Source organism: Ambystoma mexicanum, chromosome 2q (assembly GCF_040938575.1).
Source record: "Ambystoma mexicanum isolate Mex_15411 chromosome 2q, UKY_AmexF1_1, whole genome shotgun sequence".
Taxonomy (NCBI): Eukaryota; Metazoa; Chordata; class Amphibia; order Caudata; family Ambystomatidae; genus Ambystoma; species Ambystoma mexicanum.
This window is the reverse complement of record NC_090924.1, coordinates 322,292,765-322,315,554: the sequence shown is the minus strand read 5'-3', so window position 1 is coordinate 322,315,554 and position 22,790 is coordinate 322,292,765. Positions and strand designations below refer to the sequence as shown.

General features: G+C 44.0%; 4 non-coding genes across 4 annotated transcripts; all 4 read left to right on the top strand.

Annotated features, from left to right (window-relative positions):
- The first annotated feature begins 5,416 nt into the window (after positions 1-5,416).
- Positions 5,417-5,523, top strand: LOC138570821 (U6 spliceosomal RNA). Its single transcript, XR_011303846.1, has one exon. It is a non-coding gene; the product is annotated as a U6 spliceosomal RNA (small nuclear RNA).
- A 5,417-nt stretch (positions 5,524-10,940) lies between these two features.
- On the top strand, positions 10,941-11,047 carry LOC138570522 (U6 spliceosomal RNA). Its single transcript, XR_011303563.1, has one exon. It is a non-coding gene; the product is annotated as a U6 spliceosomal RNA (small nuclear RNA).
- A 5,416-nt stretch (positions 11,048-16,463) lies between these two features.
- On the top strand, positions 16,464-16,570 carry LOC138570521 (U6 spliceosomal RNA). Its single transcript, XR_011303562.1, has one exon. It is a non-coding gene; the product is annotated as a U6 spliceosomal RNA (small nuclear RNA).
- Positions 16,571-21,987: 5,417 nt separating this feature from the next.
- On the top strand, positions 21,988-22,094 carry LOC138570520 (U6 spliceosomal RNA). Its single transcript, XR_011303561.1, has one exon. It is a non-coding gene; the product is annotated as a U6 spliceosomal RNA (small nuclear RNA).
- Positions 22,095-22,790: the final 696 nt, after the last annotated feature.

Genomic DNA, 22,790 nt, shown 5'->3' with positions numbered 1-22,790 from the left:
GGCACATGACAGGACAGAAACTTTCTTAATTTGCAAGGCTTTATTTTTTTAATACATCTTTTTTAATGAAGATTGAAATTGTATGTTCATACATATTACACGACAACACAATACATTTTGAGCCAAATTCAACACTAATGCCTCAGGAGCCTTTTACTTGTGAGTCCTATTGACTGAATGAACAGCCCCGTCGCCTTCAATTTCTTGGCTTGCACATTTAGAAGTGGCACGCGTCTTTTGATTTTTTTTATCCCATTTTACCAAACTCAGTATTATCACTTTCCCCCTTGTTGTGCACTCCAGCGTAAACTGCTTTAAGGTGCTATTTGCAAACATCGCTCTGAACTACAGCTTTACTTGCTTCTAGGCCTTAATCTTTAATTGGAGCGGAGCGTTGTACTCCGGATTTGGCTGCTTTTAGTTTGAAAGTTACAGAAATCAAAAAGAAATCAACAAACAGTTTCATTGTGGAATACCATTGTCACAATGTGCTGCAGTGCATGAAAACTTAAAATGAATGGTAGGGAGAGGAAGAGGAAGAGTGAGAGGGAAAGGGAGGTTTGTGGGGGGGAGAAAGAGTGAGGGCGGGAAGGAGGGAGGGTAGGAGGGAGGGGGAGTGAGAGAGACTGAGAGAGAGAAAACAAAGAAAATATGATATTTGGGGGCTATGTGTTTGCATGGAAAAGATTTTAGGCTTTAAATCAAGTGGAAAGGGGCTCATTGGCTGGTATCTCAGCCTGTTGATGCTTTGTTGAGTTGCTTGGAACATGCAAGGAAGAAGACCTGAAGCACTCCCGACCAGGTTGCATGTCTCTACGTTACTGAAATCCCACAGACCTCCTCCCTGTGCCACAACGTTCTGGGCACTGAGCTCTGCAGTTGTTCCCCACAAGTCGCCAAGCGCCCCAGATTTACTTTCTCAGATTGGCTAGTTACTGCTACCCTAACTCGACCACTATATTTTCCCCAGATACTTGCTATTGTGGAGTAAGCAGGGCTAAGACAGAGGGAGAGGGGGTGTGCCTATGCAAATCATCTGCCAGGATCATCCCTGGGACGTCATTCCATCTCACCAGCTGACACCTGGGCAGCAGCAGGTAATTTGGAGAACAGAAATATTCGGACAGGCCACAAAGCAAAGACTGGGCCATTGATTGAGGATCCCTTTAGCCATGTCTCCCTAAGTTACCGAGGTCCAGAAAAACTCCACCCTCAGCTCTCATAGAGAGGTCCTTGGCCGATCGTGGCCGATCAGGGCAGTGAAGGGTCAGGGGTGACTGCACACTGCCTCACCTTTTCACTGCTTTCTACAGCGGTAATGCTTTTGCAGAAGCAGCCTGTACAAGTGATTTTGTTCTGCGCTGTGGGAAAGTAACATTTATCCACTGACATTAACCAAACTACTTGCGCTGTTCAACGCACATACATGCAGAGAAATCATGTTATGTTTTTTGGGGAAGGTCTAGAGTGTCCTGCTGATTATTTATTAAGCTGTACTCTACTCTTGCTTTTACATAGAGTCTTCCCTGCCAGGAATGTTTAAGGCATACTGTATGTCCCTCCCTTACAATGAAAACTCTGTTGAAAACACAGAGGTACATAGGAATGGATCTGTTAAGAAATGAAACAAAAAGCCTGGAAAAATGTCGAAACGGGTAGGATTTGGACTTACAATTAACAGACTCACAGTCAGATGTGCTATCCCTTGATTCACTGACTCCCTTTCCTTTGTGTAATCCTTTTGCTCTCACTAGGGTTTTCCAAAGTGGCTTGCATATAAAAGATCCTAGACCTGCATTTTGTGGCGCACATGCCTCATATCCCATTGCTCTTGATAAACTCACATCATCTCCCACCAATACAAGCTGTAAAAGATTTTCAGGGCTTAGCCAAGCAAACTAGACGTGGGTCGAAGGTTGAGCAATCCTTAAATCAGCAGCAAAGTTAACATTGAAATTAGCCTCAGAATCTCTTAAAGGATGGTCCAACATCTGATGCTTGCAGCGCGCGATGGGCCAGCCTGGGTGCTGACACCTTAAACCATCTCCTGTTGTTGCCTTGTCCTTGATCCAGCCATGGGTCCACATACACTCAGAGGTACAGAGTGTTTCTCATGTCTATGCGTCTGCTGTGATGCTCTCACGCGTGCCTCACCCAGCCATCGTGATGGGGAGGGGGTGTCAATTTGCAAGCACCCTGGAGCATGAATCTTTTTATCTTTAAATATAATTGGCATTAAACCAAACCATTTAGGACCAGATAAGTACAGCAGCAAAGAATGCTGGTGTATTGCTGTTTGCCTCTTAATTTCATACCATCCAACATCTAAATTGTGTTTGGTCAAACGTTTGCCATATCAAATGTCCTTATGTCAAAGGGCAGAAAGTCCAGAGGTCCTAATCAATGGTTTGGTTGGCTCTCCCTTTGCGCTTGCCTTAAGGCGTCAGCACCAGAGGCTGCCCGATTGCACCCTGCAAGCAATCAATGTTGGCCCATCCTTTAAGAGATTCTGAGGCTGATTTCAATGTTATTTTTGCTGCTGATTTAAGGATTGCTCAACCTTTGACCCACGTCTAGTTTCCTTGGCTATGCACTTGACATTTTTTACAGCTTGTATTGGTGGGAGATGATGTGAGTTTATCGGGAGCAACGGGATATGAGGCATGTGGGCCATAAAAAACAGGTCTAGGATTTTTTTTTATATGAAAGCCTCTTTAAGTAAGGAACTTTGGAAAACCCTGCTGAGAGCAAAAGGATTACACAAAAGGTAAGGGGGTCAGTGGGTCAAGGGATGGCACATCTGACGGTGAGTCAGTTTATTGTAAGTCCAAATTCTACCTGTTTCAACATTTTTCCAGGTGTTTGTTTAATTTCTTAACAGATCCATTCCTATGTGCCTCAGCAACACATGTACTAATATTGGAATGATAATGGGAAAATGGAATTGGTTCCTGCTCTAAAGGATGACACGCACATTTTTAAAGCATTCACTATTGTTGGCACATGACAGGACAGAAACTTTCTTAATTTGCAAGTCTTTATTTTTTAATACATCTTTTTTAATGAAGATTGAAATTGTATGTTCATGCATATTACACGACAACACAATACATTTTGCGCCAAATTCAACACTAATGCCTCTGAAGCCTTTTACTTGTGAGTCCTATTGACTGAATAAACAGCCCAGTCCCCTTCAATTTCTTGACTTGTACTTTTAGAAGTGGCACGCTTCTTTTGTTTTTCGATCCCATTCTACCAAACTCAGTATTATCTCTTTCCCCCTTGTTGTGCACTCCAGCGTAAACTGCTTCAAGGTGCTATTTGCAAACATCGCTCTGAACTACAGCTTTACTTGCTTCTAGGCCTTAATCTTTAATTGGAGCTGAGCATTGTACTCCGGATTTGGCTGCTTTTAGTTGGTTGATTTCTTTTTTGATTTCTGTAACTTTCCAACAGTTTCATTGTGAAATACCATTGTCACAATGTGCTGCAGTGCATGAAAACTTAAAATGAATGGAAGGGAGAAGAGGAAGAGTGAGAGGGAGAGGGAGCGGGGCGGGGGGAAAAGAGAGAGGACAGGAGGGAAGGCAGGAGGGAGGGAGGGAGGTAGAGAGAGATAAAGAGAGAGAAAACAAAGAAAATATGGTATTTGGGGACTATGTGTTTGCATGGAAAAGAGTTTAGGCTTTAAATCAAGTGGAAAGTGGCTCTGTGGCTGGTATCTCAGTCTGTTGATGCTTTGTTGAGTTGCTTGGAGCATGCAAGGAAGGAGACCTGAAGCACTCCCAACCAGGTTGCATGTCTCCAAGTTACTGATATCCCACAGACCTCCTCCCTGTGCCACAAAGTTCTGGGCACTGAGCTCTGCAGTTGTTCCCCACAAGTCGCAAAGCGCCCCAGATTTACTTTCTCAGAGTGGCTAGTTACTGATACCCCACCTCGACCACTGTATTTTCGCTAGATACTTGCTACTGTGGAGTAAGCAGGGCTAAGAGAGAGGGAGAGGGGATGTGCCTATGCAAATCACCTGCCAGGATCCTGCCTGGTACGTCATTCCATCTCACCAGCTGACGTCTGGGCTGCGGCAGGTAATTTGGAGAACAGACATATACGGACAGGCCACAAAGCAAATGCTGGGCTGTTGATTGAGGATCCCTTTAGCCATGTCTCCCTAAGTTACCGAGCTCCAGAAAAATTCCACCCTTAGCTCTCATAGAGAGGTCCTTGGCCGATCGTGGCCGATCAGGGCAGTGAAGGGTCGGGGGTGACTGTACACTGCCTCACCTTTTCACTGCTTTCTACACTGGTAATGCTTTTGCAGAAGTGGCCTGTACAAGTGATTCTGTTCTGCTCTGTGTGAAAGTGACATTTATCCACTGACATTAACCAAACTACTTGCGCTGCTCAACTCACATACATGCAGAGAAATCATTTTATGTTTTTTGGGGAAGGTCTAGAGGGTCCTGCTGATGATTTATTAAGATGTCTGCTACTGTTTCTTTTACATAGAGTCTTCGCAGCCCAGGAATGTTTAAGGCATACGGTATGTCCCTCGCTTACAATGAAAACAGAGGTACATAGGAATGGGTCTGTTAAGAGATTAAACAAAAAGCCTGGGAAATGTCGAAACTGGTAGTATTTGGACTTACAATAAACGGACTCGCAGTCAAATGTGCTATCCGTTGACCCACTGACCCCCTTACCTTTTGTGTAATACTTTTGCTCTCAGTAGGGTTGTCCAAACTTCCCTTCTTAAAGCGGCTTTCTTATAAAAAATCCTAGAACTGCTTTTTGTGGCACACATGCCTCATATCCCGTTGCTCTTGATAAACTCACATCATCTCCCACCAGTACAAGCTGTAAAAGATTTCCAGGGCTTATCCAAGCAAACTAGATTTGGGTCGAAGGTTGACCAATCCTAAAATCAGCAGCAAAGTTAACATTGAAATCAGCCTCAGAATCTCTTAAAGGATGGTCCAACATTTGTTGCTTACAGGGATCAATTGGACAGCCTCTGGAACTGGCGCCATAAGCCACCTCCTGTTCTGCCTTGTCCTTGATACAGCCATGGGCCCACATACACTCAGAGGTACAGAGTTGTTCTCATGTCTATGGGTCTATTGTGATGTTCTCAGGCTTGCATCACCCAGCCATTGTGATGGGGAGGGGGTTGGTGTCATTTTGCAAGCACCCTGGAGCATGAATCTTTAAATATAATTGCCATTAAACCAACCCCTTTAGGACCAGATCAATACAGCAGCAAAGAATGCTTATTCACTGTTGTTTGCCTCTTCATTTCATACCACCCGATATCTAAATGGTGTTTTGACTTTCTGCCCTCTGACATAAGGACATTTGGTATGGCAAACCTTTGACTGGAGGTCCTAATCAATGGTTTGATTGACTCTCCCTTTGCGCTTGCTTCAGCAACACATGTACTAATATTGGAATGATGATGGGAAAATTAAATTGGCCCCTGCTCTAAAGGATGGCACGCACATTCGTAAAGCATTCACTATTTTTGGCACATGACAGGACAGAAACTTTCTTAATTTGCAAGGCTTTATTTTTTTAATACATCTTTTTTTAATGAAGATTGAAATTGTATGTTCATACATATTACACGACAACACAATACATTTTGAGCCAAATTCAACACTAATGCCTCAGGAGCCTTTTACTTGTGAGTCCTATTGACTGAATGAACAGCCCCGTCGCCTTCAATTTCTTGGCTTGCACATTTAGAAGTGGCACGCGTCTTTTGATTTTTTTTATCCCATTTTACCAAACTCAGTATTATCACTTTCCCCCTTGTTGTGCACTCCAGCGTAAACTGCTTTAAGGTGCTATTTGCAAACATCGCTCTGAACTACAGCTTTACTTGCTTCTAGGCCTTAATCTTTAATTGGAGCGGAGCGTTGTACTCCGGATTTGGCTGCTTTTAGTTTGAAAGTTACAGAAATCAAAAAGAAATCAACAAACAGTTTCATTGTGGAATACCATTGTCACAATGTGCTGCAGTGCATGAAAACTTAAAATGAATGGTAGGGAGAGGAAGAGGAAGAGTGAGAGGGAAAGGGAGGTTTGTGGGGGGGAGAAAGAGTGAGGGCGGGAAGGAGGGAGGGTAGGAGGGAGGGGGAGTGAGAGAGACTGAGAGAGAGAAAACAAAGAAAATATGATATTTGGGGGCTATGTGTTTGCATGGAAAAGATTTTAGGCTTTAAATCAAGTGGAAAGGGGCTCATTGGCTGGTATCTCAGCCTGTTGATGCTTTGTTGAGTTGCTTGGAACATGCAAGGAAGAAGACCTGAAGCACTCCCGACCAGGTTGCATGTCTCTACGTTACTGAAATCCCACAGACCTCCTCCCTGTGCCACAACGTTCTGGGCACTGAGCTCTGCAGTTGTTCCCCACAAGTCGCCAAGCGCCCCAGATTTACTTTCTCAGATTGGCTAGTTACTGCTACCCTAACTCGACCACTATATTTTCCCCAGATACTTGCTATTGTGGAGTAAGCAGGGCTAAGACAGAGGGAGAGGGGGTGTGCCTATGCAAATCATCTGCCAGGATCATCCCTGGGACGTCATTCCATCTCACCAGCTGACACCTGGGCAGCAGCAGGTAATTTGGAGAACAGAAATATTCGGACAGGCCACAAAGCAAAGACTGGGCCATTGATTGAGGATCCCTTTAGCCATGTCTCCCTAAGTTACCGAGGTCCAGAAAAACTCCACCCTCAGCTCTCATAGAGAGGTCCTTGGCCGATCGTGGCCGATCAGGGCAGTGAAGGGTCAGGGGTGACTGCACACTGCCTCACCTTTTCACTGCTTTCTACAGCGGTAATGCTTTTGCAGAAGCAGCCTGTACAAGTGATTTTGTTCTGCGCTGTGGGAAAGTAACATTTATCCACTGACATTAACCAAACTACTTGCGCTGTTCAACGCACATACATGCAGAGAAATCATGTTATGTTTTTTGGGGAAGGTCTAGAGTGTCCTGCTGATTATTTATTAAGCTGTACTCTACTCTTGCTTTTACATAGAGTCTTCCCTGCCAGGAATGTTTAAGGCATACTGTATGTCCCTCCCTTACAATGAAAACTCTGTTGAAAACACAGAGGTACATAGGAATGGATCTGTTAAGAAATGAAACAAAAAGCCTGGAAAAATGTCGAAACGGGTAGGATTTGGACTTACAATTAACAGACTCACAGTCAGATGTGCTATCCCTTGATTCACTGACTCCCTTTCCTTTGTGTAATCCTTTTGCTCTCACTAGGGTTTTCCAAAGTGGCTTGCATATAAAAGATCCTAGACCTGCATTTTGTGGCGCACATGCCTCATATCCCATTGCTCTTGATAAACTCACATCATCTCCCACCAATACAAGCTGTAAAAGATTTTCAGGGCTTAGCCAAGCAAACTAGACGTGGGTCGAAGGTTGAGCAATCCTTAAATCAGCAGCAAAGTTAACATTGAAATTAGCCTCAGAATCTCTTAAAGGATGGTCCAACATCTGATGCTTGCAGCGCGCGATGGGCCAGCCTGGGTGCTGACACCTTAAACCATCTCCTGTTGTTGCCTTGTCCTTGATCCAGCCATGGGTCCACATACACTCAGAGGTACAGAGTGTTTCTCATGTCTATGCGTCTGCTGTGATGCTCTCACGCGTGCCTCACCCAGCCATCGTGATGGGGAGGGGGTGTCAATTTGCAAGCACCCTGGAGCATGAATCTTTTTATCTTTAAATATAATTGGCATTAAACCAAACCATTTAGGACCAGATAAGTACAGCAGCAAAGAATGCTGGTGTATTGCTGTTTGCCTCTTAATTTCATACCATCCAACATCTAAATTGTGTTTGGTCAAACGTTTGCCATATCAAATGTCCTTATGTCAAAGGGCAGAAAGTCCAGAGGTCCTAATCAATGGTTTGGTTGGCTCTCCCTTTGCGCTTGCCTTAAGGCGTCAGCACCAGAGGCTGCCCGATTGCACCCTGCAAGCAATCAATGTTGGCCCATCCTTTAAGAGATTCTGAGGCTGATTTCAATGTTATTTTTGCTGCTGATTTAAGGATTGCTCAACCTTTGACCCACGTCTAGTTTCCTTGGCTATGCACTTGACATCTTTTACAGCTTGTATTGGTGGGAGATGATGTGAGTTTATCGGGAGCAACGGGATATGAGGCATGTGGGCCATAAAAAACAGGTCTAGGATTTTTTTTTATATGAAAGCCTCTTTAAGTAAGGAACTTTGGAAAACCCTGCTGAGAGCAAAAGGATTACACAAAAGGTAAGGGGGTCAGTGGGTCAAGGGATGGCACATCTGACGGTGAGTCAGTTTATTGTAAGTCCAAATTCTACCTGTTTCAACATTTTTCCAGGTGTTTGTTTAATTTCTTAACAGATCCATTCCTATGTGCCTCAGCAACACATGTACTAATATTGGAATGATAATGGGAAAATGGAATTGGTTCCTGCTCTAAAGGATGACACGCACATTTTTAAAGCATTCACTATTGTTGGCACATGACAGGACAGAAACTTTCTTAATTTGCAAGTCTTTATTTTTTAATACATCTTTTTTAATGAAGATTGAAATTGTATGTTCATGCATATTACACGACAACACAATACATTTTGCGCCAAATTCAACACTAATGCCTCTGAAGCCTTTTACTTGTGAGTCCTATTGACTGAATAAACAGCCCAGTCCCCTTCAATTTCTTGACTTGTACTTTTAGAAGTGGCACGCTTCTTTTGTTTTTCGATCCCATTCTACCAAACTCAGTATTATCTCTTTCCCCCTTGTTGTGCACTCCAGCGTAAACTGCTTCAAGGTGCTATTTGCAAACATCGCTCTGAACTACAGCTTTACTTGCTTCTAGGCCTTAATCTTTAATTGGAGCTGAGCATTGTACTCCGGATTTGGCTGCTTTTAGTTGGTTGATTTCTTTTTTGATTTCTGTAACTTTCCAACAGTTTCATTGGGAAATACCATTGTCACAATGTGCTGCAGTGCATGAAAACTTAAAATGAATGGAAGGGAGAAGAGGAAGAGTGAGAGGGAGAGGGAGCGGGGCGGGGGGAAAAGAGAGAGGACAGGAGGGAAGGCAGGAGGGAGGGAGGGAGGTAGAGAGAGATAAAGAGAGAGAAAACAAAGAAAATATGGTATTTGGGGACTATGTGTTTGCATGGAAAAGAGTTTAGGCTTTAAATCAAGTGGAAAGTGGCTCTGTGGCTGGTATCTCAGTCTGTTGATGCTTTGTTGAGTTGCTTGGAGCATGCAAGGAAGGAGACCTGAAGCACTCCCAACCAGGTTGCATGTCTCCAAGTTACTGATATCCCACAGACCTCCTCCCTGTGCCACAAAGTTCTGGGCACTGAGCTCTGCAGTTGTTCCCCACAAGTCGCGAAGCGCCCCAGATTTACTTTCTCAGAGTGGCTAGTTACTGATACCCCACCTCGACCACTGTATTTTCCCTAGATACTTGCTACTGTGGAGTAAGCAGGGCTAAGAGAGAGGGAGAGGGGATGTGCCTATGCAAATCACCTGCCAGGATCCTGCCTGGTACGTCATTCCATCTCACCAGCTGACGTCTGGGCTGCGGCAGGTAATTTGAATAACAAACATATACGGACAGGCCAGAAAGCAAATGCTGGGCTGTTGATTGAGGATCCCTTTAGCCATGTCTCCCTAAGTTACCGAGCTCCAGAAAAATTCCACCCTTAGCTCTCATAGAGAGGTCCTTGGCCGATCGTGGCCGATCAGGGCAGTGAAGGGTCGGGGGTGACTGTACACTGCCTCACCTTTTCACTGCTTTCTACACTGGTAATGCTTTTGCAGAAGTGGCCTGTACAAGTGATTCTGTTCTGCGCTGTGTGAAAGTGACATTTATCCACTGACATTAACCAAACTACTTGCGCTGCTCAACTCACATACATGCAGAGAAATCATTTTATGTTTTTTGGGGAAGGTCTAGAGGGTCCTGCTGATGATTTATTAAGATGTCTGCTACTCTTTCTTTTACATAGAGTCTTCGCAGCCCAGGAATGTTTAAGGCATACGGTATGTCCCTCGCTTACAATGAAAACAGAGGTACATAGGAATGGGTCTGTTAAGAGATTAAACAAAAAGCCTGGGAAATGTCGAAACTGGTAGTATTTGGACTTACAATAAACGGACTCGCAGTCAAATGTGCTATCCGTTGACCCACTGACCCCCTTACCTTTTGTGTAATACTTTTGCTCTCAGTAGGGTTGTCCAAACTTCCCTTCTTAAAGCGGCTTTCTTATAAAAAATCCTAGAACTGCTTTTTGTGGCACACATGCCTCATATCCCGTTGCTCTTGATAAACTCACATCATCTCCCACCAGTACAAGCTGTAAAAGATTTCCAGGGCTTATCCAAGCAAACTAGATTTGGGTCGAAGGTTGACCAATCCTAAAATCAGCAGCAAAGTTAACATTGAAATCAGCCTCAGAATCTCTTAAAGGATGGTCCAACATTTGTTGCTTACAGGGATCAATTGGACAGCCTCTGGAACTGGCGCCATAAGCCACCTCCTGTTCTGCCTTGTCCTTGATACAGCCATGGGCCCACATACACTCCGAGGTACAGAGTTGTTCTCATGTCTATGGGTCTATTGTGATGTTCTCAGGCTTGCATCACCCAGCCATTGTGATGGGGAGGGGGTTGGTGTCATTTTGCAAGCACCCTGGAGCATGAATCTTTAAATATAATTGGCATTAAACCACCCCCTTTAGGACCAGATCAATACAGCAGCAAAGAATGCTTATTCACTGTTGTTTGCCTCTTCATTTCATACCACCCGATATCTAAATGGTGTTTTGACTTTCTGCCCTCTGACATAAGGACATTTGGTATGGCAAACCTTTGACTGGAGGTCCTAATCAATGGTTTGATTGACTCTCCCTTTGCGCTTGCTTCAGCAACACATGTACTAATATTGGAATGATAATGGGAAAATTAAATTGGCCCCTGCTCTAAAGGATGGCACGCACATTCGTAAAGCATTCACTATTTTTGGCACATGACAGGACAGAAACTTTCTTAATTTGCAAGGCTTTATTTTTTTAATACATCTTTTTTAATGAAGATTGAAATTGTATGTTCATACATATTACACGACAACACAATACATTTTGAGCCAAATTCAACACTAATGCCTCAGGAGCCTTTTACTTGTGAGTCCTATTGACTGAATGAACAGCCCCGTCGCCTTCAATTTCTTGGCTTGCACATTTAGAAGTGGCACGCGTCTTTTGATTTTTTTTATCCCATTTTACCAAACTCAGTATTATCACTTTCCCCCTTGTTGTGCACTCCAGCGTAAACTGCTTTAAGGTGCTATTTGCAAACATCGCTCTGAACTACAGCTTTACTTGCTTCTAGGCCTTAATCTTTAATTGGAGCGGAGCGTTGTACTCCGGATTTGGCTGCTTTTAGTTTGAAAGTTACAGAAATCAAAAAGAAATCAACAAACAGTTTCATTGTGGAATACCATTGTCACAATGTGCTGCAGTGCATGAAAACTTAAAATGAATGGTAGGGAGAGGAAGAGGAAGAGTGAGAGGGAAAGGGAGGTTTGTGGGGGGGAGAAAGAGTGAGGGCGGGAAGGAGGGAGGGTAGGAGGGAGGGGGAGTGAGAGAGACTGAGAGAGAGAAAACAAAGAAAATATGATATTTGGGGGCTATGTGTTTGCATGGAAAAGATTTTAGGCTTTAAATCAAGTGGAAAGGGGCTCATTGGCTGGTATCTCAGCCTGTTGATGCTTTGTTGAGTTGCTTGGAACATGCAAGGAAGAAGACCTGAAGCACTCCCGACCAGGTTGCATGTCTCTACGTTACTGAAATCCCACAGACCTCCTCCCTGTGCCACAACGTTCTGGGCACTGAGCTCTGCAGTTGTTCCCCACAAGTCGCCAAGCGCCCCAGATTTACTTTCTCAGATTGGCTAGTTACTGCTACCCTAACTCGACCACTATATTTTCCCCAGATACTTGCTATTGTGGAGTAAGCAGGGCTAAGACAGAGGGAGAGGGGGTGTGCCTATGCAAATCATCTGCCAGGATCATCCCTGGGACGTCATTCCATCTCACCAGCTGACACCTGGGCAGCAGCAGGTAATTTGGAGAACAGAAATATTCGGACAGGCCACAAAGCAAAGACTGGGCCATTGATTGAGGATCCCTTTAGCCATGTCTCCCTAAGTTACGGAGGTCCAGAAAAACTCCACCCTCAGCTCTCATAGAGAGGTCCTTGGCCGATCGTGGCCGATCAGGGCAGTGAAGGGTCAGGGGTGACTGCACACTGCCTCACCTTTTCACTGCTTTCTACAGCGGTAATGCTTTTGCAGAAGCAGCCTGTACAAGTGATTTTGTTCTGCGCTGTGGGAAAGTAACATTTATCCACTGACATTAACCAAACTACTTGCGCTGTTCAACGCACATACATGCAGAGAAATCATGTTATGTTTTTTGGGGAAGGTCTAGAGTGTCCTGCTGATTATTTATTAAGCTGTACTCTACTCTTGCTTTTACATAGAGTCTTCCCTGCCAGGAATGTTTAAGGCATACTGTATGTCCCTCCCTTACAATGAAAACTCTGTTGAAAACACAGAGGTACATAGGAATGGATCTGTTAAGAAATGAAACAAAAAGCCTGGAAAAATGTCGAAACGGGTAGGATTTGGACTTACAATTAACGGACTCACAGTCAGATGTGCTATCCCTTGATCCACTGACTCCCTTTCCTTTGTGTAATCCTTTTGCTCTCACTAGGGTTTTCCAAAGTGGCTTGCATATAAAAGATCCTAGACCTGCATTTTGTGGCGCACATGCCTCATATCCCATTGCTCTTGATAAACTCACATCATCTCCCACCAATACAAGCTGTAAAAGATTTTCAGGGCTTAGCCAAGCAAAGTAGACGTGGGTCGAAGGTTGAGCAATCCTTAAATCAGCGGCAAAGTTAACATTGAAATTAGCCTCAGAATCTCTTAAAGGATGGTCCAACATCTGATGCTTGCAGCGCGCGATGGGGCAGCCTGGGTGCTGACACCTTAAACCATCTCCTGTTGTTGCCTTGTGCTTGATCCAGCCATGGGTCCACATACACTCAGAGGTACAGAGTGTTTCTCATGTCTATGCGTCTGCTGTGATGCTCTCACGCGTGCCTCACCCAGCCATCGTGATGGGGAGGGGGTGTCAATTTGCAAGCACCCTGGAGCATGAATCTTTTTATCTTTAAATATAATTGGCATTAAACCAAACCATTTAGGACCAGATAAGTACAGCAGCAAAGAATGCTGGTGTATTGCTGTTTGCCTCTTAATTTCATACCATCCAACATCTAAATTGTGTTTGGTCAAACGTTTGCCATATCAAATGTCCTTATGTCAAAGGGCAGAAAGTCCAGAGGTCCTAATCAATGGTTTGGTTGGCTCTCCCTTTGCGCTTGCCTTAAGGCGTCAGCACCAGAGGCTGCCCGATTGCACCCTGCAAGCAATCAATGTTGGCCCATCCTTTAAGAGATTCTGAGGCTGATTTCAATGTTATTTTTGCTGCTGATTTAAGGATTGCTCAACCTTTGACCCACGTCTAGTTTCCTTGGCTATGCACTTGACATCTTTTACAGCTTGTATTGGTGGGAGATGATGTGAGTTTATCGGGAGCAACGGGATATGAGGCATGTGGGCCATAAAAAACAGGTCTAGGATTTTTTTTTATATGAAAGCCTCTTTAAGTAAGGAACTTTGGAAAACCCTGCTGAGAGCAAAAGGATTACACAAAAGGTAAGGGGGTCAGTGGGTCAAGGGATGGCACATCTGACGGTGAGTCAGTTTATTGTAAGTCCAAATTCTACCTGTTTCAACATTTTTCCAGGTGTTTGTTTAATTTCTTAACAGATCCATTCCTATGTGCCTCAGCAACACATGTACTAATATTGGAATGATAATGGGAAAATGGAATTGGTTCCTGCTCTAAAGGATGACACGCACATTTTTAAAGCATTCACTATTGTTGGCACATGACAGGACAGAAACTTTCTTAATTTGCAAGTCTTTATTTTTTAATACATCTTTTTTAATGAAGATTGAAATTGTATGTTCATGCATATTACACGACAACACAATACATTTTGCGCCAAATTCAACACTAATGCCTCTGAAGCCTTTTACTTGTGAGTCCTATTGACTGAATAAACAGCCCAGTCCCCTTCAATTTCTTGACTTGTACTTTTAGAAGTGGCACGCTTCTTTTGTTTTTCTATCCCATTCTACCAAACTCAGTATTATCTCTTTCCCCCTTGTTGTGCACTCCAGCGTAAACTGCTTCAAGGTGCTATTTGCAAACATCGCTCTGAACTACAGCTTTACTTGCTTCTAGGCCTTAATCTTTAATTGGAGCTGAGCATTGTACTCCGGATTTGGCTGCTTTTAGTTGGTTGATTTCTTTTTTGATTTCTGTAACTTTCCAACAGTTTCATTGGGAAATACCATTGTCACAATGTGCTGCAGTGCATGAAAACTTAAAATGAATGGAAGGGAGAAGAGGAAGAGTGAGAGGGAGAGGGAGCGGGGCGGGGGGAAAAGAGAGAGGACAGGAGGGAAGGCAGGAGGGAGGGAGGGAGGTAGAGAGAGATAAAGAGAGAGAAAACAAAGAAAATATGGTATTTGGGGACTATGTGTTTGCATGGAAAAGAGTTTAGGCTTTAAATCAAGTGGAAAGTGGCTCTGTGGCTGGTATCTCAGTCTGTTGATGCTTTGTTGAGTTGCTTGGAGCATGCAAGGAAGGAGACCTGAAGCACTCCCAACCAGGTTGCATGTCTCCGAGTTACTGATATCCCACAGACCTCCTCCCTGTGCCACAAAGTTCTGGGCACTGAGCTCTGCAGTTGTTCCCCACAAGTCGCGAAGCGCCCCAGATTTACTTTCTCAGAGTGGCTAGTTACTGATACCCCACCTCGACCACTGTATTTTCCCTAGATACTTGCTACTGTGGAGTAAGCAGGGCTAAGAGAGAGGGAGAGGGGATGTGCCTATGCAAATCACCTGCCAGGATCCTGCCTGGTACGTCATTCCATCTCACCAGCTGACGTCTGGGCTGCGGCAGGTAATTTGAATATCAAACATATACGGACAGGCCAGAAAGCAAATGCTGGGCTGTTGATTGAGGATCCCTTTAGCCATGTCTCCCTAAGTTACCGAGCTCCAGAAAAATTCCACCCTTAGCTCTCATAGAGAGGTCCTTGGCCGATCGTGGCCGATCAGGGCAGTGAAGGGTCGGGGGTGACTGTACACTGCCTCACCTTTTCACTGCTTTCTACACTGGTAATGCTTTTGCAGAAGTGGCCTGTACAAGTGATTCTGTTCTGCGCTGTGTGAAAGTGACATTTATCCACTGACATTAACCAAACTACTTGCGCTGCTCAACTCACATACATGCAGAGAAATCATTTTATGTTTTTTGGGGAAGGTCTAGAGGGTCCTGCTGATGATTTATTAAGATGTCTGCTACTCTTTCTTTTACATAGAGTCTTCGCAGCCCAGGAATGTTTAAGGCATACGGTATGTCCCTCGCTTACAATGAAAACAGAGGTACATAGGAATGGGTCTGTTAAGAGATTAAACAAAAAGCCTGGGAAATGTCGAAACTGGTAGTATTTGGACTTACAATAAACGGACTCGCAGTCAAATGTGCTATCCGTTGACCCACTGACCCCCTTACCTTTTGTGTAATACTTTTGCTCTCAGTAGGGTTGTCCAAACTTCCCTTCTTAAAGCGGCTTTCTTATAAAAAATCCTAGAACTGCTTTTTGTGGCACACATGCCTCATATCCCGTTGCTCTTGATAAACTCACATCATCTCCCACCAGTACAAGCTGTAAAAGATTTCCAGGGCTTATCCAAGCAAACTAGATTTGGGTCGAAGGTTGACCAATCCTAAAATCAGCAGCAAAGTTAACATTGAAATCAGCCTCAGAATCTCTTAAAGGATGGTCCAACATTTGTTGCTTACAGGGATCAATTGGACAGCCTCTGGAACTGGCGCCATAAGCCACCTCCTGTTCTGCCTTGTCCTTGATACAGCCATGGGCCCACATACACTCCGAGGTACAGAGTTGTTCTCATGTCTATGGGTCTATTGTGATGTTCTCAGGCTTGCATCACCCAGCCATTGTGATGGGGAGGGGGTTGGTGTCATTTTGCAAGCACCCTGGAGCATGAATCTTTAAATATAATTGGCATTAAACCACCCCCTTTAGGACCAGATCAATACAGCAGCAAAGAATGCTTATTCACTGTTGTTTGCCTCTTCATTTCATACCACCCGATATCTAAATGGTGTTTTGACTTTCTGCCCTCTGACATAAGGACATTTGGTATGGCAAACCTTTGACTGGAGGTCCTAATCAATGGTTTGATTGACTCTCCCTTTGCGCTTGCTTCAGCAACACATGTACTAATATTGGAATGATAATGGGAAAATTAAATTGGCCCCTGCTCTAAAGGATGGCACGCACATTCGTAAAGCATTCACTATTTTTGGCACATGACAGGACAGAAACTTTCTTAATTTGCAAGGCTTTATTTTTTTAATACATCTTTTTTAATGAAGATTGAAATTGTATGTTCATACATATTACACGACAACACAATACATTTTGAGCCAAATTCAACACTAATGCCTCAGGAGCCTTTTACTTGTGAGTCCTATTGACTGAATGAACAGCCCCGTCGCCTTCAATTTCTTGGCTTGCACATTTAGAAGTGGCACGCGTCTTTTGATTTTTTTTATCCCATTTTACCAAACTCAGTATTATCACTTTCCCCCTTGTTGTGCACTCCAGCGTAAACTGCTTTAAGGTGCTATTTGCAAACATCGCTCTGAACTACAGCTTTACTTGCTTCTAGGCCTTAATCTTTAATTGGAGCGGAGCGTTGTACTCCGGATTTGGCTGCTTTTAGTTTGAAAGTTACAGAAATCAAAAAGAAATCAACAAACAGTTTCATTGTGGAATACCATTGTCACAATGTGCTGCAGTGCATGAAAACTTCAAATGAATGGTAGGGAGAGGAAGAGGAAGAGTGAGAGGGAAAAGGAGGTTTGTGGGGGGGAGTAAGAGTGAGGGCGGGAAGGAGGGAGGGTAGGAGGGAGGGGGAGTGAGAGAGACTGAGAGAGAGAAAACAAAGAAAATATGATATTTGGGGGCTATGTGTTTGCATGGAAAAGATTTTAGGCTTTAAATCAAGTGGAAAGGGGCTCATTGGCTGGTATCTCAGCCTGTTGATGCTTTGTTGAGTTGCTTGGAACATGCAAGGAAGAAGACCTGAAGCACTCCCGACCAGGTTGCATGTCTCTACGTTACTGAAATCCCACAGACCTCCTCCCTGTGCCACAACGTTCTGGGCACTGAGCTCTGCAGTTGTTCCCCACAAGTCGCCAAGCGCCCCAGATTTACTTTCTCAGATTGGCTAGTTACTGCTACCCTAACTCGACCACTATATTTTCCCCAGATACTTGCTATTGTGGAGTAAGCAGGGCTAAGACAGAGGGAGAGGGGGTGTGCCTATGCAAATCATCTGCCAGGATCATCCCTGGGACGTCATTCCATCTCACCAGCTGACACCTGGGCAGCAGCAGGTAATTTGGAGAACAGAAATATTCGGACAGGCCACAAAGCAAAGACTGGGCCATTGATTGAGGATCCCTTTAGCCATGTCTCCCTAAGTTACGGAGGTCCAGAAAAACTCCACCCTCAGCTCTCATAGAGAGGTCCTTGGCCGATCGTGGCCGATCAGGGCAGTGAAGGGTCAGGGGTGACTGCACACTGCCTCACCTTTTCACTGCTTTCTACAGCGGTAATGCTTTTGCAGAAGCAGCCTGTACAAGTGATTTTGTTCTGCGCTGTGGGAAAGTAACATTTATCCACTGACATTAACCAAACTACTTGCGCTGTTCAACGCACATACATGCAGAGAAATCATGTTATGTTTTTTGGGGAAGGTCTAGAGTGTCCTGCTGATTATTTATTAAGCTGTACTCTACTCTTGCTTTTACATAGAGTCTTCCCTGCCAGGAATGTTTAAGGCATACTGTATGTCCCTCCCTTACAATGAAAACTCTGTTGAAAACACAGAGGTACATAGGAATGGATCTGTTAAGAAATGAAACAAAAAGCCTGGAAAAATGTCGAAACGGGTAGGATTTGGACTTACAATTAACGGACTCACAGTCAGATGTGCTATCCCTTGATCCACTGACTCCCTTTCCTTTGTGTAATCCTTTTGCTCTCACTAGGGTTTTCCAAAGTGGCTTGCATATAAAAGATCCTAGACCTGCATTTTGTGGCGCACATGCCTCATATCCCATTGCTCTTGATAAACTCACATCATCTCCCACCAATACAAGCTGTAAAAGATTTTCAGGGCTTAGCCAAGCAAAGTAGACGTGGGTCGAAGGTTGAGCAATCCTTAAATCAGCGGCAAAGTTAACATTGAAATTAGCCTCAGAATCTCTTAAAGGATGGTCCAACATCTGATGCTTGCAGCGCGCGATGGGGCAGCCTGGGTGCTGACACCTTAAACCATCTCCTGTTGTTGCCTTGTGCTTGATCCAGCCATGGGTCCACATACACTCAGAGGTACAGAGTGTTTCTCATGTCTATGCGTCTGCTGTGATGCTCTCACGCGTGCCTCACCCAGCCATCGTGATGGGGAGGGGGTGTCAATTTGCAAGCACCCTGGAGCATGAATCTTTTTATCTTTAAATATAATTGGCATTAAACCAAACCATTTAGGACCAGATAAGTACAGCAGCAAAGAATGCTGGTGTATTGCTGTTTGCCTCTTAATTTCATACCATCCAACATCTAAATTGTGTTTGGTCAAACGTTTGCCATATCAAATGTCCTTATGTCAAAGGGCAGAAAGTCCAGAGGTCCTAATCAATGGTTTGGTTGGCTCTCCCTTTGCGCTTGCCTTAAGGCGTCAGCACCAGAGGCTGCCCGATTGCACCCTGCAAGCAATCAATGTTGGCCCATCCTTTAAGAGATTCTGAGGCTGATTTCAATGTTATTTTTGCTGCTGATTTAAGGATTGCTCAACCTTTGACCCACGTCTAGTTTCCTTGGCTATGCACTTGACATCTTTTACAGCTTGTATTGGTGGGAGATGATGTGAGTTTATCGGGAGCAACGGGATATGAGGCATGTGGGCCATAAAAAACAGGTCTAGGATTTTTTTTTATATGAAAGCCTCTTTAAGTAAGGAACTTTGGAAAACCCTGCTGAGAGCAAAAGGATTACACAAAAGGTAAGGGGGTCAGTGGGTCAAGGGATGGCACATCTGACGGTGAGTCAGTTTATTGTAAGTCCAAATTCTACCTGTTTCAACATTTTTCCAGGTGTTTGTTTAATTTCTTAACAGATCCATTCCTATGTGCCTCAGCAACACATGTACTAATATTGGAATGATAATGGGAAAATGGAATTGGTTCCTGCTCTAAAGGATGACACGCACATTTTTAAAGCATTCACTATTGTTGGCACATGACAGGACAGAAACTTTCTTAATTTGCAAGTCTTTATTTTTTAATACATCTTTTTTAATGAAGATTGAAATTGTATGTTCATGCATATTACACGACAACACAATACATTTTGCGCCAAATTCAACACTAATGCCTCTGAAGCCTTTTACTTGTGAGTCCTATTGACTGAATAAACAGCCCAGTCCCCTTCAATTTCTTGACTTGTACTTTTAGAAGTGGCACGCTTCTTTTGTTTTTCTATCCCATTCTACCAAACTCAGTATTATCTCTTTCCCCCTTGTTGTGCACTCCAGCGTAAACTGCTTCAAGGTGCTATTTGCAAACATCGCTCTGAACTACAGCTTTACTTGCTTCTAGGCCTTAATCTTTAATTGGAGCTGAGCATTGTACTCCGGATTTGGCTGCTTTTAGTTGGTTGATTTCTTTTTTGATTTCTGTAACTTTCCAACAGTTTCATTGGGAAATACCATTGTCACAATGTGCTGCAGTGCATGAAAACTTAAAATGAATGGAAGGGAGAAGAGGAAGAGTGAGAGGGAGAGGGAGCGGGGCGGGGGGAAAAGAGAGAGGACAGGAGGGAAGGCAGGAGGGAGGGAGGGAGGTAGAGAGAGATAAAGAGAAAGAAAACAAAGAAAATATGGTATTTGGGGACTATGTGTTTGCATGGAAAAGAGTTTAGGCTTTAAATCAAGTGGAAAGTGGCTCTGTGGCTGGTATCTCAGTCTGTTGATGCTTTGTTGAGTTGCTTGGAGCATGCAAGGAAGGAGACCTGAAGCACTCCCAACCAGGTTGCATGTCTCCGAGTTACTGATATCCCACAGACCTCCTCCCTGTGCCACAAAGTTCTGGGCACTGAGCTCTGCAGTTGTTCCCCACAAGTCGCGAAGCGCCCCAGATTTACTTTCTCAGAGTGGCTAGTTACTGATACCCCACCTCGACCACTGTATTTTCCCTAGATACTTGCTACTGTGGAGTAAGCAGGGCTAAGAGAGAGGGAGAGGGGATGTGCCTATGCAAATCACCTGCCAGGATCCTGCCTGGTACGTCATTCCATCTCACCAGCTGACGTCTGGGCTGCGGCAGGTAATTTGAATAACAAACATATACGGACAGGCCAGAAAGCAAATGCTGGGCTGTTGATTGAGGATCCCTTTAGCCATGTCTCCCTAAGTTACCGAGCTCCAGAAAAATTCCACCCTTAGCTCTCATAGAGAGGTCCTTGGCCGATCGTGGCCGATCAGGGCAGTGAAGGGTCGGGGGTGACTGTACACTGCCTCACCTTTTCACTGCTTTCTACACTGGTAATGCTTTTGCAGAAGTGGCCTGTACAAGTGATTCTGTTCTGCGCTGTGTGAAAGTGACATTTATCCACTGACATTAACCAAACTACTTGCGCTGCTCAACTCACATACATGCAGAGAAATCATTTTATGTTTTTTGGGGAAGGTCTAGAGGGTCCTGCTGATGATTTATTAAGATGTCTGCTACTCTTTCTTTTACATAGAGTCTTCGCAGCCCAGGAATGTTTAAGGCATACGGTATGTCCCTCGCTTACAATGAAAACAGAGGTACATAGGAATGGGTCTGTTAAGAGATTAAACAAAAAGCCTGGGAAATGTCGAAACTGGTAGTATTTGGACTTACAATAAACGGACTCGCAGTCAAATGTGCTATCCGTTGACCCACTGACCCCCTTACCTTTTGTGTAATACTTTTGCTCTCAGTAGGGTTGTCCAAACTTCCCTTCTTAAAGCGGCTTTCTTATAAAAAATCCTAGAACTGCTTTTTGTGGCACACATGCCTCATATCCCGTTGCTCTTGATAAACTCACATCATCTCCCACCAGTACAAGCTGTAAAAGATTTCCAGGGCTTATCCAAGCAAACTAGATTTGGGTCGAAGGTTGACCAATCCTAAAATCAGCAGCAAAGTTAACATTGAAATCCGCCTCAGAATCTCTTAAAGGATGGTCCAACATTTGTTGCTTACAGGGATCAATTGGACAGCCTCTGGAACTGGCGCCATAAGCCACCTCCTGTTCTGCCTTGTCCTTGATACAGCCATGGGCCCACATACACTCAGAGGTACAGAGTTGTTCTCATGTCTATGGGTCTATTGTGATGTTCTCAGGCTTGCATCACCCAGCCATTGTGATGGGGAGGGGGTTGGTGTCATTTTGCAAGCACCCTGGAGCATGAATCTTTAAATATAATTGGCATTAAACCAACCCCTTTAGGACCAGATCAATACAGCAGCAAAGAATGCTTATTCACTGTTGTTTGCCTCTTCATTTCATACCACCCGATATCTAAATGGTGTTTTGACTTTCTGCCCTCTGACATAAGGACATTTGGTATGGCAAACCTTTGACTGGAGGTCCTAATCAATGGTTTGATTGACTCTCCCTTTTGCGCTTGCTTCAGCAACACATGTACTAATATTGGAATGATAATGGGAAAATTAAATTGGCCCCTGCTCTAAAGGATGGCACGCACATTCGTAAAGCATTCACTATTTTTGGCACATGACAGGACAGAAACTTTCTTAATTTGCAAGGCTTTATTTTTTTAATACATCTTTTTTAATGAAGATTGAAATTGTATGTTCATACATATTACACGACAACACAATACATTTTGAGCCAAATTCAACACTAATGCCTCAGGAGCCTTTTACTTGTGAGTCCTATTGACTGAATGAACAGCCCCGTCGCCTTCAATTTCTTGGCTTGCACGTTTAGAAGTGGCACGCGTCTTTTGATTTTTTTTATCCCATTTTACCAAACTCAGTATTATCACTTTCCCCCTTGTTGTGCACTCCAGCGTAAACTGCTTTAAGGTGCTATTTGCAAACATCGCTCTGAACTACAGCTTTACTTGCTTCAGGCCTTAATCTTTAATTGGAGCGGAGCGTTGTACTCCGGATTTGGCTGCTTTTAGTTTGAAAGTTACAGAAATCAAAAAAGAAATCAACAAACAGTTTCATTGTGAAATACCATTGTCACAATGTGCTGCAGTGCATGAAAACTTAAAATGAATGGTAGGGAGAGGAAGAGGAAGAGTGAGAGGGAAAGGGAGGTTTGTGGGGGGGAGAAAGAGTGAGGGCGGGAAGGAGGGAGGGTAGGAGGGAGGGGGAGTGAGAGAGACTGAGAGAGAGAAAACAAAGAAAATATGATATTTGGGGGCTATGTGTTTGCATGGAAAAGATTTTAGGCT